This window comes from Equus quagga, chromosome 4, assembly GCF_021613505.1.
Source record: "Equus quagga isolate Etosha38 chromosome 4, UCLA_HA_Equagga_1.0, whole genome shotgun sequence".
Lineage (NCBI taxonomy): Eukaryota > Metazoa > Chordata > Mammalia > Perissodactyla > Equidae > Equus > Equus quagga.
Window position 1 is genome coordinate 45,475,546 of NC_060270.1, and position 16,580 is coordinate 45,492,125.

The following is a 16,580-nucleotide window of genomic DNA, read 5'->3' on the forward strand; positions in this document are numbered from 1 at the left end:
AGATGGAATGTCCAAAATAGGCAAATCTGTAGAGACAGAAAGTGGATTAGTAATTGCCTAGGGCTGGAAGCTGGGAGGAAATGAAGAATGACTGATAATGGGTATAGTGTTTCTTCTTTGAGAGGCAGTGATGAGAAACTTCTATCATCTATTTTGGTGATGACTGCACAAATCTTTGAATATAGTTAAAACTACTGAATTGTATATATTAAATGAGAAAATTTAATAGCATGTGAATTATATTTCATTATGGTTTATTTCATATATATATTACATATATTTATGAAATAAGTAACAGACCCTTATTTTAAGTAGTTAGATCCAAACTACTTTATAAGTATTTAAATCCAAATCTTAGTAGCTGTTTAAAAAAATAAACACAACTTTAAAGAAGAGACTAATATTTTTTATTTCATTCTTAAATAACTACAATTACTTACTAATGGGGTTTGTGTTCCTGTTGGGCACCGCACAACTTCTCAAATCTTAAAGTCATAGCGGACACTGCCACCCTCATTTCCTGTTCCATGTTGCTATTCGTGTGGTACTTGCTTTTATCAAGCAAACTTTTAAAATCCATCTTTGTAAATATGTGATATCATCGAAAGGAATGCAGTACAAACTAATGTTTAAATGACGAACTTCTTTGAGCTAGTAGATTGCATGGTGTCCAACAGATGTCCAACAGATGTTGAGTATCTTTGTGTTTTCCTCGAAAAATTGAAAGATCCTGTGATGCTCTCTGTGTCTCTCCTATGAATTTTACGTGGCACCCTACTGTTTGGAAACAGTCACCCTAGTAGATACTTAGGAAGTGGCAGAACATGGATTCTCATGCCTAATTTTGTATATACTAATTCTCTACTTAGCTCATGAAACCAAAGTGCTGAGTGCCTTACTTAGAATGATTTAATCTCCAAAATAGGTTGCAATATCATCAAAATTCAGAATATTATCACTTTTATCCTATTCAAATTAAATTTAAAAGGTAAAATCAACCTGGGTTGGCAAAATGAAGAAATAGTGTGAAATTTAGAAAGAAGAATCATTTCAGAAAGAACTTAAGTTTTGGCAAAGAATTGGATAATTCATTAGCATTATCTTTCTAAGGACCATTTAGTTAGATGATTACCTGGTCTCACCTAACCACAAGTCTGTAGGTGAAAAGCACATTTGTATTTCATATATTTCACGGAAGGTTTTAAATATTTACACAATTTTGGATTTCAAAGTAGGTATCTCAAACTTACAGCACATTGTAGTGACACCAAAATTAAAGCCCAAAATTCACTTCCGACACAATTCAAGAGCAAAATGGTACCATATGTACATGCTACTCTGTCATTGTGGCTTCTAGCACAGCATTAAGAAACAAGTATTTTTATTGAGGACTACAGCCTATTGGTCAAAGATATTAGAATTGGCTTTAGGCTAAAAGGGAATCAAATCCGAACTGGGCCATTTACTAGTTGTCTCTTAATGTCTCTGAGCTTGAGTCTCACAATCTGTGAAATGAGAATAATGGTATCATTCTCACACAACTGTTGTAGAATAAAATAAGAAAAGCTTAAAACAGTATATTTCCTAGCATAAACTAGGAAACTCATAAATTGTGATGTAATAATAGCTGTTATTTTTAAGAGAATTATCAATCCCTTTAAATTGCCCTTAATATCTAAATCCTAAATTCAGAATATTCTTAAAAGAAAAGAAAAGAAAAGGAAACTCACACAAGCAAAGTCAATTTCAATTCTCCACATTAATGAAAAGGGACAGTGATGAGAAAGAACTTCTACTTATGGTTGTCACACCATACACACATGCACACGCACACATACACACACACATAACCCTTTTAGAGGATCAATTAGGGCCTAGTTTTGTTATTTTAAAAAATTATTTTAAGTAAAATTCAACCTTTACATTAAAAATTCTACTTTAAAAATCTATTCCAGATCCAAAATGGTAGGTGTGGAGTGCTCCTACTCTTCCTTTATTAGCAAATTAGGGAACACACAAAATTAAATAAAAGGCTCACAGCCATCATTCACGTCTTTGTCACTTGCATTTCATAAAAATACCATTTCCATTAAAATGGCATTACATAAAAAAGGGATTTTTACTGGGGGTATTTTTCAGCAGATTAGCTGTCCTAATTACATTTTGCTTGGACTAATGTTAAAGTTAGTTTCTGTTCCTGAAGCACATATCAGCTGATGATGAGAAAAGCGGACTTGCAACTTCCCAGGCAATGAAAAGAAACCACCTACACTTAAAGACATGTTTAATTTAATCCACAGCAATTAGCGAGTACAGACAGGTAAATGTAACTTAATAGTACTCATAAACCTTTTAAATTTTTGATGAAATTCTAGACAGAAAAAATCTTGTAAATAAAGTATGCAAGGGGAAAATATCAAACTGACTTAAAATTATACATTGGAAAAAAATATCTTACATTATAAAATCATTTTACTTGTATAAATGAGAAATTTTGCTTATGATTTTATTGACCATTTTATAGAAAATCAAGACAAATGATGAATAGATCTGTTTAAATAATTTAATGAAATCACATCTTCATATTTGCCAGTCATTTTTGGATGAACAATGCCCTAAAGTTCTGTCATGACTTCTAATAGCATATATTAAATATTTACAAGGATGACAAAGTAACAACATTTTGATTCAGTTATCTAAATAAATTCTTTGAAGGTGAAGGTTAGACTGAAGATCTTTTTTTTATAAGATCAAGGATCTATACTAATATTTTATGCATGAAAAAGTACAGTAGTAGTTGATGACCAAGAAATATTGATTAGTTGATGTGAGTAGCATCAATAATGAATAGCTTTCTTCTTGCTCTGACTTTAGAATATCCTTCCTTAACATTTGAGTTTTCCTAAATTGGATTTTCCTGACTTCAAAATACTAAAAATAAGATTCAATTCAACTCGACATCCCTTTACTGAACACCTGTTACGTGCTAAGGGGCCTTCGGGAGGGTACCAAGGCAAGACAGGAAAGTTCTCCCTTCACCATGTCCCCACCTCCAAGGAGTTTATAATTAATTAGGGCAGTACTTCTCAAACTGTAATATGCATAGGAATCATCCAGGGATCTTGGTCTGGGGCGTAGCCTGCAATTCTACCTTTCTAACAAGCTCCCTGCTGATGTCCACACTGCTGATTCACAGACTACTCTAGAGAGGCAGGGATTCAGAGGCCGAAAGGAACAACTGATGAGGAGAAAGGGACAAGCTCCATGACTGGCAAAAGAGGAAGAGATTTCACCAACTAGAAAAAGAAGGTGGGAGTGGAGTAGTTCATGGAACAATTGGTATTCTTGTGGATCTTGAAGGCTGAAGACTATTTTAATGAACACAGATAATAGAAAAAGAGCAATCCAGGCACAGGGGAAAAGCTAACAAAAATGTCAAGGCAGAGTGGGCAGAAAACGCAGCATGTTTGAAGAGAATACTATATAATATAGACAGGCAGGACATACAGTTCATGAGAGAAAATAGAAAGGTTCATAATTAACAAAAAATAAATTAAATATTACGCTTACGGTTTTCAGTATTTATGTTAATAAGCATACCAAATCTATTATTGCCTTGCCACTTATAAAGTGTTTTGATATGTTATCCTCAGGGTGTTATTGTAACAACTGCATGACAGATTGTTGTTCTTGTTGATGTTGTAACCTGTTTACAGACTAAGATTCTGAAGGTAACACGTGAATTGTCTTGAACAAGGTTAACTGGCCAAGCAGCTGACAAGAAATTTTCACATATTGAAAATTCAAGTAACTATTCAAGTTCAAAACTGATTCTGCTTAAATTAAAAAGCCTCACTTACGGCCTATCACACATACATTGTACATCTGCTTAACCTTGAAAGTAAAGAATGCACTCTCTTAAGATAAGAATGCTTGGATTAGTCCTTTCCTGACATCAGAATCATGTTGATCTGCTAATTTCCAACTGAATACCTCTTTGAAATTTTGATGAAAATGTATCCTGGGTGTGTTTAATGTATGTTCTTTGTTCTAAAAAGATATAAGACTGTACTGAAACCCATGCCTCTCCAGAAAGTCGTTAGGCCTTCCTGGGTTATAATCCTCACTCTGGCTCATAATAAACTCACCTGAATTTTGATTTATAGGTTGGTTATGGATTATTTGTGTTGACACAGTGCTGGACCCAAACTCTAAAATTAATTTTTTTGTCCCACAAAATACTGTCTCCAATAACTATTCATAGAGTAAGAAGAAAACAACATATTTTAACTAAAAGTAACAATTTGGAAGGAGAGTACTCTTTTTTTACTGAGATCTACTTTATCACAATGGTCAGGTGACAAAATAACTGTAGTCTTTTTTTCCTGACTTTAATGGGAGTTCACCTAATGTCTCACTATTAAATAAGATGTAGCTTGCTGGTTTGAGTCAGGTTCCTTACAAGGATAAGGAATAAACTTTCATTAATAGTTTTCCAAGAATTTTGATCAAGACTGTGTATTGAATTTTAAAAGAACCACACATTTAATCAACACATGTCTGTCATATACCCAGGTACCATCTACAATTATATAACACAGTCATGAAAGATAGCCTCTCATCAATAAGCTGCCATATTAGTCTTAGTATAGAAAACTGAAACACTGACTAATTTGATTGTAGTTTACTTAAAAAATACAGAAAAAAACTCACTAATCTAGGTGAGGATGTTTGGAATAGCTGCAAAGTGTGAATATTTTAAAGAAATTCAATTGTATTCATTATGACTATATGCAGTTACTCAAAGTAGCTTACAAAACTTTAATTTTATAAGAAGGTTAACGGACCCCTTAGGAACAACCTCAATGATTAGATGACCTTAACTTATAAATGGCACTTAAATATTTGTAAACAGCTATTTTGCAAGGGCTTATGGCCGCTTATTCTTTTACAAAGCTTTAATAACCACTCACTGTGTTTAAACGGTGCATCTGTAATTTCTGTTGATTAAGTAAAGGTAATATTTATTAGTTACTCTAACTGAATCTCCACAAATTCTAAAAGCATGAAGTATATGGGTTTTATAACTGTACAAGTAATACCGTTTTTAATTTCAAGTTCTTATTATTACAGAGAAAAATGTGAATCTAGTATATACAAAGAAGTTTGTGTATAAGGAGAGTGTGTGATTTTGACATGTAAAATTATTGGCTGAAATGGTAAATCTCTTTTAATAAGTAACTGTATATGAGAGAAAAAGAAAAAAGTTGAAGGCTACATATTCACAAAATGTAATGCATTAAAATCTAATAAAAATTAAATTAAAAATTGAAATGAATATAAATGTTTCTTTAAAAACTCTCCCTAATACTCTCCCTATTCTCAAAAGCCTAAGCTACTTTATACAACTCGAGCTTTGAACACTCTATAGCTCTGAAAAAAACCGATTCTCATTTTCACTTTGAATTGCATGCACAGTGTGATGAATATTAGTGTCTAGTGTTAAAGCAAGATTAAAAATTGTCAACTTGAACTAACATTTTCTGTTGTAAAAGTTACTATAGTCTTCTCAGTCTTCTCTTTTTATTACCAGGGCAAAGTTTAGGAAATACCAAATGGCTGAAAAATATTAAAAAGAAATATATTTAATTACATGCAAACACACACATACCTATATCTATATCTATCTACACAAGAAGGTCTAGCCATCTATTTATCAATATCTATAAATCCTAACTGTATTAGAGAACTAAAGTTTGTATAATATTTGGCACTTCTTTGCAATTTTTTAGCTTTTTTCTTAATTTATCTTGATACTTTTATTATATACAATTTTGAAATAAAGCATACTAAAACTACAGAAAATAATATAGTTATATAGGTTCAATTTTGGCACTCTTGTCTCTGGCTAAATTTCTATTTATCTTGAATTTTTTATTTAAATGGATATTTGGGCTTCTTTCTAAGTGTAACACCAAGTAGGCATGCCAGAATAAGTAGAACACATAAAATAATTGAAAGGTGATATTTGTTTTTTAATATTTGTTTTTACTATGATAAAATTCAAAATAGAAAGTTATTTCTCATTGCCCACACATTATAAAAAAATAATATTATTAAGACATAAATATCATGAGTCTACTTGTTAAATCTGCTCTAGTATCACTGTAGGTACTTATGATCCTATTAACTATGCTTTCCCCTTGACATTGTAAGACTCAACTCAGTGAATGAATATTTAAACTTTGCACCATGCACAGCATCATGTTGTATTGAGATTATTGATTCTAATTTTGACCCTGAACAAAATCAATAAACTGATGCTGTGAGATTTAAATGGTATACACCCTCACACAGGAGTATACCCAATTATCAAAATAGTAATTGTCTTCAGTTTTAGAACTGAAACATCCCACATATAGGCTACATCTAATAATAAAGAGAAGAACAACAGGGAGGAGCTATTTTTGGAAAGAGCTAAGGAGCCATTACATGATAGATGGAAAGCATTCTGAAGCCTTGAAGCATGATAAGTCCTGCTGCTAATATGCTTCAAATTCTTGTGTTCAGTAACAGGAGAGCTTATTCACATACAAGTTGGTTAGATGCCCAGTATTTCTTTGTGAACTAAGAAAATTAATTATAGGCAATATTTAAAATTTAGTCATTTATTTTAAAATGAGAAAAATTAATATTCTACTATGATATCTGAAGTATAATCATACTGTTGATATCATAGAGAGAGTTAAATTTTAATATAAAAAATAAGGTTTAGCCTGGCCCCATGGCCTGCTGGTTGAGTTTGGCACGCTCTACTTTGGCAGCCTGGGTTCTCAGGTTCAGATCCAGGGTGTTGACATACACCACTGATGAGCCATGCTGTGGCAGCAACCCACATATAAAAATAGAGGAAAACTGGCACAGATCTTAGCTCACAGCTAATCTTCCTCAGCAAAAAAAAAAAAAAGGTTTTGGTTCATCTTGGATTGGTTAGCTAAAATTCATGTTAAGTTTCTAAGGGAGAAAAAAGAATGAATTAAAGGACATGTAAATTTGTACCTCATGAAGAAATTATGTCTTTCTTCATCATCAGTATAATTTTATTTTTTATTACTTTTTTATAAAATTTTTATTATTTTTTTCCTTTTTCTCCCCAAAGCCCTCCAGTACATAGTTATGTATTTTTAGCTGTCTGTCCTTCTAGTTGTGGCATGTGGGATGCTGCCTCAGCATGGCCTGATGAGCAATGCCATGTACATGCCCAGGATTCGAACCAGCAGAACCCTGGGCAACCAAAGCAGAGCGTGCGAACTTAACCACTCGGCCACAGGGCTGGCCCCAATCATCAGTATAATTTTAAAAGTTTGTTTTAAATTTTTTAAATATAGTGAGAGGTGTGTGTGTCTGTGTGTGTGTGTGTATGTGACACATGGAAACCTCAGATAATGAGTAACTGATTATGAGTAGCTATTGAAAATGAAAAGTAATCCAACAGTCATTGAGTACTTGGTCCCAGATACTGGTTCTCCTTGAGTCACAGTTTTAATTTTCTGTAAGATCCTCTGGCCCCTGCTTACTTCTCTCACCTCTCTCGTTGCTTCTCCTCTGTCTCTCAGGGCCAGTTCCTTCAGCATTCCCTTCGATCCTCAATGCCCCGTATTTATTCTATTCCCTTTACCTGGAACACACTTTCCTCCTCTCCTCAGTTATTTAAGTCGTAATCATCCTTTGGATTATAGGGAACCTGTCTCTCCCCTATATTTTGTGTGTGATTTTACCCGATCAATATTAGTATCTGCATTAGAACATAAGGTGTACAAGGGTGGACATGTAGGTTCTTTCTGTTCTTCCTAACGTAATGATAGCACCTAGTCTTGGCATTTCAAAAACATTTCTTCATTGAAAAAATATCTATTTGCACAGTTTATCACATCCTCTTTTTAATCTCATGACTAAAATTCATGCAATGTCATATTATTTTCCAAGTAGCACGTCAATGTGTGCATTCTAAGTCTTTAGAGTAGCAATTTTGAACATAGCACAAAATATCCAAAAGCAGACATTGCCAGTTGAGCTTAGACTTCCAAATTTAGAATAAAATAAGGAAAATGGGATAAACTATAATTATGACAAATTTCTTCATAGGACAGCAGTCAAGTAAACTGCAAAACTGTAATATTTTGGACAAAATCAAGAGTCCTTTCGAGAATATTTGTTTTCAGACAACTGTCAAAACCAACAAAACAGTAAAAATCAAAAACAAATATACTTACAGTAGGGCGCTTCTGAATGAGAGTGTCATTGTAACAAGAGACACCGGAAAATGCCTGGGGAATGAAACAACAGAAGACTCTGGGCAAAGACCCTCACAGGTGGTAGCTACCACAGAGCACTGGATATCCATGAGTTTCCCTTGCCTTTGGGAGCCTGAATTAAAAAAGGAAACAGTTCCTTTCAAATGTTGAGGTGCTTTCAAATGGGAAATTAAGGCTAAATATATATTGCAGATGACGTAATCAAAGTGTATTTAAATTTACTAAGAAGAAACAAAAAGAGGTTTCAATAACGTTTTGAAGAACTGTAAAAGAAATTGCTATGAAGAGGTTTTTAATCACTAACTAAGACTTTTGACATTATTCCTCAGCAGGAAATATCTGGTTATCTCCCTAAGTTTTTAGAGTGCTTCAAGAATGAGACATTTTGGAAGTGAAGGAAAGCACACTATTAATATTATGAAGTCAAATGATATGCCAATGTCCATGTTCTGAAGATTGAATACTCTCAATCTTCATGCATATCAAAGATGAGAATCATGATGCCAAGTGCATATTTCATCAAATCATTTTGGACAACCGGGAAGTACTAAAAGATTGTATCTTTTTTTCTAAATAAATTTCTAGTCATATGCCAGGAATATAATGCATTTTAGATAAATTAACAAAACACAGGTACCCATGTAATCAAGAAATAGCAACATTTCAACTCTGACAGTTTGATTGGTTTAACAATTATTTTATAAGTGGTCACAGATGTAAATTTGTCAGGCTGCCTATAATAAAAATTTATGAAAATTAACAGCTTGGTCATCAACTATTTCTTACAACATTATGATTTATACAGTTTTGGGCCAATGCTATACTCAAACTTACTAAATTCAGTGCTCCATGCATTTAAGACCCAACATCCTTTCCCCTACACCATAGCTGCCTGGGGGAAACTGTTAAACTAACACAGCAGGTTGGACAAGAAGCACCATCAGAATAAGGCCGCTTTTATCCAAGATAAAATGGCTTCCACTTACTAAGAGTGTTCACTCTGCTAAACTATGCTCTTAGATTTTCATACAGCTTATTTAATCCTCACATCAACCATATGGAGGTAATAACTATTATTATCCCTACTTTAAAGGCGCAGAAATTAAGGCTTCGATAAGGAGAGTGACTTTCCTGAAGAAATGAAGCCAGTAAATAAAGAATAAACATGGACAACTATAGAGTCTCTCTGCACCCAAAGCCCACACATACTTAACAAAAAAAATTCCTACTATATATTGACAAAAACGAAAAGCTTATCAAAACAACTCAAGACAGAGATGCGTACAGCATAAGCAGCATTCCTCTGTCTCTTCCAATCCCACCACCTTTAAGTAACCAATGTGAATAGTCTACTGTATCCTCCCATGCCTTTCTTAAGCTCCAAAAATGGAGGCATACATCACCATAACAATTTGGAACTGATTTTAAATCACGCCATTTAAAAACAGAGTCTGTCGTCATACCAATCAAGTATCTACAATTATTCACGTAATTTTCTATTCTTTAATAATATAAAGTATACTTGGTGATTCTGGGTCATTTGCGTGAAGTTTGTTTATGTTTTACAACTTTTTTCATTATTATAAAAGAGATTTATATTTTCCTTTCAATTTTTAAAGGTTCATGATGGTATGGATTTTTTAATATTTTTCCCTGAATCTAGGAACTTTACTTGTTTATTTGTTCTGATTATTAGTTTTCCAGGCATGCAACTGAATCATCTGCAGATAGCAATTTGATCTCTTCTTTTCTATTATTAACAGCATATATTTTGTGTGTATATGTCGTGATTGCATTAGCAATGACCTAAAAAACAATGTTGAATAAAAGTGTTGATGGGTGATCTTCGTGTCTTGGTGCTCTCCATTATAATGGTAAATATTTTAAGATTTAGCTATAATAATGAAGTTAATGCTAATTTTAGAAAAAGCCTTTATCTTGTTTAGGCAGTTTCTCTTGATTCATATTTTACTTAGATTTTCAATTTCCAAAATGTGTGCAGATGAACAAAAATGTGTTCAGACATTTTATCAACCGGTTTCCAACTTCTATACATAAATTCATGTATTCTGTATGTTAATTTGATGTTATAATAAATTATACTGTTGCATTTCTAAAATTTTCTCATTTTCCAACATAAAACTATCCTTCCATTACTGGAACATGCCCTACCAGACCTGTAATTAGTTCAATATCTTTTGACTTGCTCACATTTTATTTAAAATTCATAATTTCTCTGAATTTTAAGCTTATTGTTATAGAAATATCTTATAGTCTCATAATTATTTTAAAATCTTCTGTACTATGGTTTTTGCTCCTTTCATATCCTGACTTTATATTTTCATTTTGTCTTATTTTTTTAATTGGGCTTATCATTTTCTGATTAATATGTTCAAAGTACCAAGTTTGACTTATTTTTCCTTTCTATACACTTACTTTAGTTTTACCTTTATCAATTCTTTCTTTCTTTTCTTTTTCTTTGCTGAGGGAGATTCTCCCTGAGCTAACATCTGTTGCCAATCTTCCTCTTTTCGCTTGAGGAAGATTCTCGCTGAGATAACATCTGTGCCAATCTTCCACGACTTTGTATGTGGACTGCCACCACAGCATGGCCGCCATGAGTGGTGTAGGTCTGCACCCAAGAACTGAACCCAGGTTGCAGAAGTGGAGTGCACCAAACTTAAGCAGTAGGCCATGGGGCCAGTTCCTATCTTTATCAATTATCTTGTACTTTTTAATTTAATTTTTTTATTGGTTTATTATTAATTAGAATGCTTAGATTACTTATGTTGTCTTTTTAAAAGATAAATATTTAAGGCTATGTATTTTCTTTCAGCACAGCTTTAGTTGTATTCAGTGCAAAGTATTTTTTGTTTTTGTATTATAAAATATTTTGCTTTTCATTATTCTAAATTCCTCTTTAATCCAAGGGTTATTTAGAAAAATGTTTTGTTACTTTGTTTTCCTAAAGTGTATAAGATTTTTTTTGATGGTGTTAGAGAGTTTTTGGTTTTGTTTTTTTTGGTTTTGGCTTTTTCATAGTGTTGATTTTAGTTCACTAAATTTCAATAAGGAAATGTGACTCATCAAATATATCATTTTTAGAATTTTTTCTTTTTGACCAAGGACGATATTTTGTAAAGATCCAAGACATAACAGAAGAATGTTGATATGTGTGTGTATGTTTCTGTGGCATATACAATTTTACAAAACTGAATAAATGTGAACATTCCATGAAAGTCTATAATTCGTTATATTTCTTTTCTGTTGTCAGTTTGTCCCCCTCACAGTCAGTGATTCATGTCAATAAGCCAATACAGAAATCTCATATTTCTCTCTGTGGTGACAAAATTAGATATTTATTTTAAAATTTATACACACTCATCTGTAGGGATTTATTCTGTCTCTGATTGTTTGAAAAATAGGATTGTAATATACTATTTTCCTGAAAAATGCCTATCCAAGATTAACAATTATATTTCATGTTTTTGTGGCTGTATAATATTACATGATATAGTGTATTAATTTATTTTGCCATCCACTTCTATTGATAGGCATTTACTTGGTTTCTAGTCTTTTGCCATTAAAAACACTCCTGCAATAATCATCAGTACATATACCTAATACCTGTTAATGTATTTAATGTTTTTTCACTATGGGATACAGTCTCTGAGGTGGGATTGTGGGGCAAAAGTTTATGCATTTTTAACTTTAATAATTGTTGCCAGAATGCTTCCTCAAGAGCTGTTACAATTCACACTGCCAGCACTGCTGTGTGAGAGGACACTTTTCCCACTTCTTGACTGCACACACTATTCTAGCTTCTATCTTCAAAGAACACTCTCCCCTAGACAGTCACATTACTTCACTCTCTCTTTATTCAGTTTCTGCTGAAATTTCTCCTCACCAGGGAGCTCTTCCCTTAACAATTTATTTTAACTATCCATTCACTCTTCCAATTATTCTCTATCACCTTACCTTGCTTTCTTTTTCATGGCATTTACTATGACCTGATAGTATACTACTTGGATGTGTGTTTATTAATTTGTTGTCTTGTCCCCTCCTACATCTCCTGTTCCCCTACATGAGAGAGGATTCTGTCACAATTAAAAGAAGTCTGGGGAGTTAATTCAGATCAAGTCCTTGGTCACAGGTTCCCATGACCCTTCCATCTTGTTCCTTTACCTCACAGTCCAGGAAGGTTGCTCAATCCCTAGGGTAGCACTGTCCAACAGAAATACAATATGAGCCACAAATATGATCCTCACATGTAATTTAAAATTGGGATCATCATACGCAGAATATAAAATAAGTATGTTTAATATACTTATAGAAATATAAGAAGAGATTAAGATCTATTATGAATCAGTATATGTGCAAAAGCACAAAGCGGAAAATCTAGAACTAAAAAATATAATAATTAAATTTAAAAGCAGTTTATAAAAAGTTGAAGGAGAAACCAGTGAACTAGAAAATATATGTGAAGAAATTATCCACAATGCAGCCTAGAGAGACATGGAGATGGGATATGTGGAAGAGAAATGAAGACATAAAGGATGGAGAAAGTTAAAAGTTCTATTTAGGTGACAGAGGGAGAAGAGAGAGAGAATAGAACACAGGCAATGTTAAAAAAGGTAAGGATTGAGAATTTTTCAGAACTGATCAAAGATATCAACCAAAGATTAGGAAGCTCAATGAAGTATGAGCTGTATAAACAAACAGAAATTCATATCTAGACAGAGTACAGAAATACAGAACAACAAAGAGACAGAAATTATCTTGAAAGCAGCCAAAGAGAAAAGTAGATAATCTTCAAATAAATACGAAAGTGACATTTGACTTTGCAAGAGCATCAAAAGTTGATCACTGTCCGCGATATGCCATCAACTTAGCATATATGACAGGCAAAACTTACTAAAGATAAAGAGGGTCAATATATAATAAAAAAGGTACAATCCACCAAGGAGGGAGATATAACAATTCTAATCGTGTATACACTTACTAATATAACTTAGCCCACCAACAATAACCCAATGGCAAATGAGCAAAAGATCTACACAGGTACTTCTCACAAGAGGAAATGTGTAAGACAAATAAACATAATGGAAAGGTGCTCAACTTTTTCAGTGATTAGAGAAATGCAAATAAAAATCAAATGACTGGCAAAAATGAAAAAGTCTGGTTATACCAAATACTGGCGATAATAAGAAACAATTTGTTCAATCAGTTTGGAAAAAAATTGGCATCCAACATGTAAAGTTGAAGATAAGCATAAAATATGATTTAACAATTTATCACCACTTTTGAGCTCACAATTCCAGGAAGGTATATGTTTTAGAGAATTGTTATACCTGTTATTTATTATGAAAGAGCTCTGCAAAGTGTGTTCCCTGAACTGGCATTATCAGCATCGTTCAAAAACTAGTTGGAAAAGCAAATTCAAAGGCCCCACTCCAGATGTATTCAATCGAAATCTCAGAGGGTAGGCACAGGAATCTGACTTTTACCAAGCTAGTGTTTGAGAAGCACTTCAGTAAAAGACATACAATCTATCCTCATTATTCGTAGATTCCATGTTTATGAATTCACCTACTCTGTAACATTTATTTGGAACTTGCTGTGCTTTCATTGTCATTCAAGGATGTACACGTGCACAGAGTGGTGAAAAATTTACATCACACTGTGTGCACATTCCCAGGCAAGGTTGAACAAAGAGATCTGTTTCTTGTTTTAGCTCTCATATTGTAAACAAGTGTCCTTTCTGTGGTCTATTTAGTGCCACATTTTTTGCATTTTTGTGCTTTGTGCGTGTGTGTGTGTGTGATTTTGCTTTCTGTCATGGCCCCCAAGTGTAGTGCTGAAGTGCTGTCTAGTGTTCCAAAGTGCAAGAAGCTGTAACGTGCCTTATGGAGAAAACACATGTGTCAGATAAGCTTCATTCAGTCATGAGTTATAGTGCTGTTGGCCGTGAGTTCAATATTAATGAATCAACAACATGCATTACATAAGGTGTCTTTAAACAGAAACACACATAAAACAAGGTTATGTATTGATCGATTGAGGAAAATGTGGTGACCAGAGGCTCCCAGGAACCTAACCCTGTAATTCCCTGAGGGGCAATGATTTAGTATTGGCTAATTCAATGTTCTAGTCAACCTTATAAAATATAACTACCATGAACAATGAGAATTGACTGTATATAAGCACTGCCTATATTAGATATACAAAAGAAAAGAAACCAAAAAAATATGAAATATAAGAAACCAAATGCCATTGAGGGGAGAAAAAGTAAACCAATAATGGTATATTCACATAAGGAAATATAATACAGCTGTGAAAATTAATTAGGTTAATGAATATGTATGACATGATGTATGTATGTAATGTATAACTACATTAATTGATATTATGATACAGATAACAAAGGGATATTTTGTTGAATGAAAAAAAAAAGTTCCAAAAGAGGAAATTCAACATGATCATAAAGACCAAAAGCGTGTAAAACTAAACAATATATTGTTTAAGGACACAAACATAAGTGTCCAACCATGAGGGTTAAAAGCAAAGAAATAACAGCAAATTTAAGATAGAGTCACTGCAGGACTAGGGGAAGGCAGAGAGATATGATGGAGGAAAAGCAATTACACGGATAAAAGTTAAATAGTGGGTCCAAAACTATTCAGGATATTATAAAAATATAGGAAAGAAAGAATAAATGAATGGATAGATGGCATTTATTTATTTACTTATTTATTTATTTTATTTTATTTTTTGGGGGGTGAGGAAGATTGGCCCTGAGCTACCATCCATTGCCAATCTTCCTCTTTTTCGCTTGAGGAAGATTATCACTGGGCTAACATCTGTGCCAATCTTCCTCTATTTTTGTATGTGGGATGCTGCCACAGCATGGCTTGATGAGTAGTGTGAAGGTCCACGCCCAGATTTTAACCCGTGAACCCAGGGCCACCAAAGCAGAGCACGCAAACTTAACCACTACGCTACCAGGCCAGCCCCTGTACTATATATATATTTGATGAATCGAATTATATATACCAGAGTTTTTAAAAAGTAATGGTAATGTTATACTTATTAAATTTGACTTGTTAGTTTTTATAAATATTTTTCCATAATGACTTACTACTTGATCAAAATTTTAAAACTGGGATACAAAAATTTCAAAACATTTTGTTTGGAATACAAATGTAAGAATCATTAACTTGAGGTGAAATGTTGGTTTATAAATACTTTACTGAAAGATGAAGGCCATAAATATAGACTAATATCATTAAAGAATAATAATATATTTATCTTATGACTTCAAGTTTATAGGGCTCTTCTATACACATTGACTCATTTAAGTCTATTCTCAGGCATTGTTATTTATACATGAAGAAAAGACCTTTAAGAGGTTAAAAAAATCAAAGTACAAAAATCTAGGACTTCAAATTTCAAATCCAGCAATCTTTCAATCATATAGCTTCAGTTATTATAACTCCTAATATCTGCATATGTATATAACTGTTTATAAAACATTTTGGGAGTATATTTTTAAAAATTGATTTTATATGATCTAGTAATATAAAGTTCACATAAGGTGAATATTGGCTATGACAAAACCAAAAATAATATATGCAAATTGTTCATATAAAAATGGTTGGACTAATTCCCAAGGTCATCATTTTCGCCATCTACTGACTAGAGACTTACCACAACGAAGCCACCAATGTTCTCACTCTTACAATTTCTCTTTTGAATATTTTTAAATCATCGAAGATCTCATTAGCCACGGAACTTCAATCCAGGAAAGAGCACTTTGAGTTATCTCCACAATTGGTCAATTACTGAGAATGAACTTTCAATGGTAAGTGTTTCATATGTGGTATAAATCTAAGAACAGCTTTAAAAACTCAAGTGGCTATCAACTTGATCAAATAATCAGTGCACAATTCTCTAGTCTATCACCAGTCAGAATGCAAACATCTTGCTTCGAAGACATTCAGCATGTCCAGACCACTACAATTGAATAACATTAAAGGAAATATTAATTTCTAACTGAATTAAAATCAACATAACACAAAGTAAAGAACCACACAATATTTTTCATTCCTTCCTTCTCTAGGAGGTTGTCTGTGGACACTTGAATTTACTATGCTAAATAATATTGTTCTAAGTAAAAGCCTCGGTAAATTTCTGAAAACATTGGAACATAAAATGAAACCCAATAGATTTACTGATAATATTTTTTTTCTTTCACTTAACATGGTT

At 33.0% G+C, this 16,580-nt stretch overlaps 1 protein-coding gene across 4 annotated transcripts in view; it reads right to left on the reverse strand.

Annotated features, from left to right (window-relative positions):
* NAALADL2 (N-acetylated alpha-linked acidic dipeptidase like 2) overlaps positions 1-16,580 on the reverse strand; it is a 1,259,279-nt gene that overhangs the window by 1,041,973 nt on the left and 200,726 nt on the right. The window contains exon 3 of one of the 4 annotated variants that reach the window (XM_046659060.1): positions 8,274-8,327. The exons of the other annotated variants lie outside the window; for them this stretch is intronic. The gene's annotated coding sequence lies outside the window, so the exon portion shown is untranslated. The remainder of the gene's footprint in view (positions 1-8,273; positions 8,328-16,580) is intronic. 4 annotated transcript variants of the gene reach the window in all.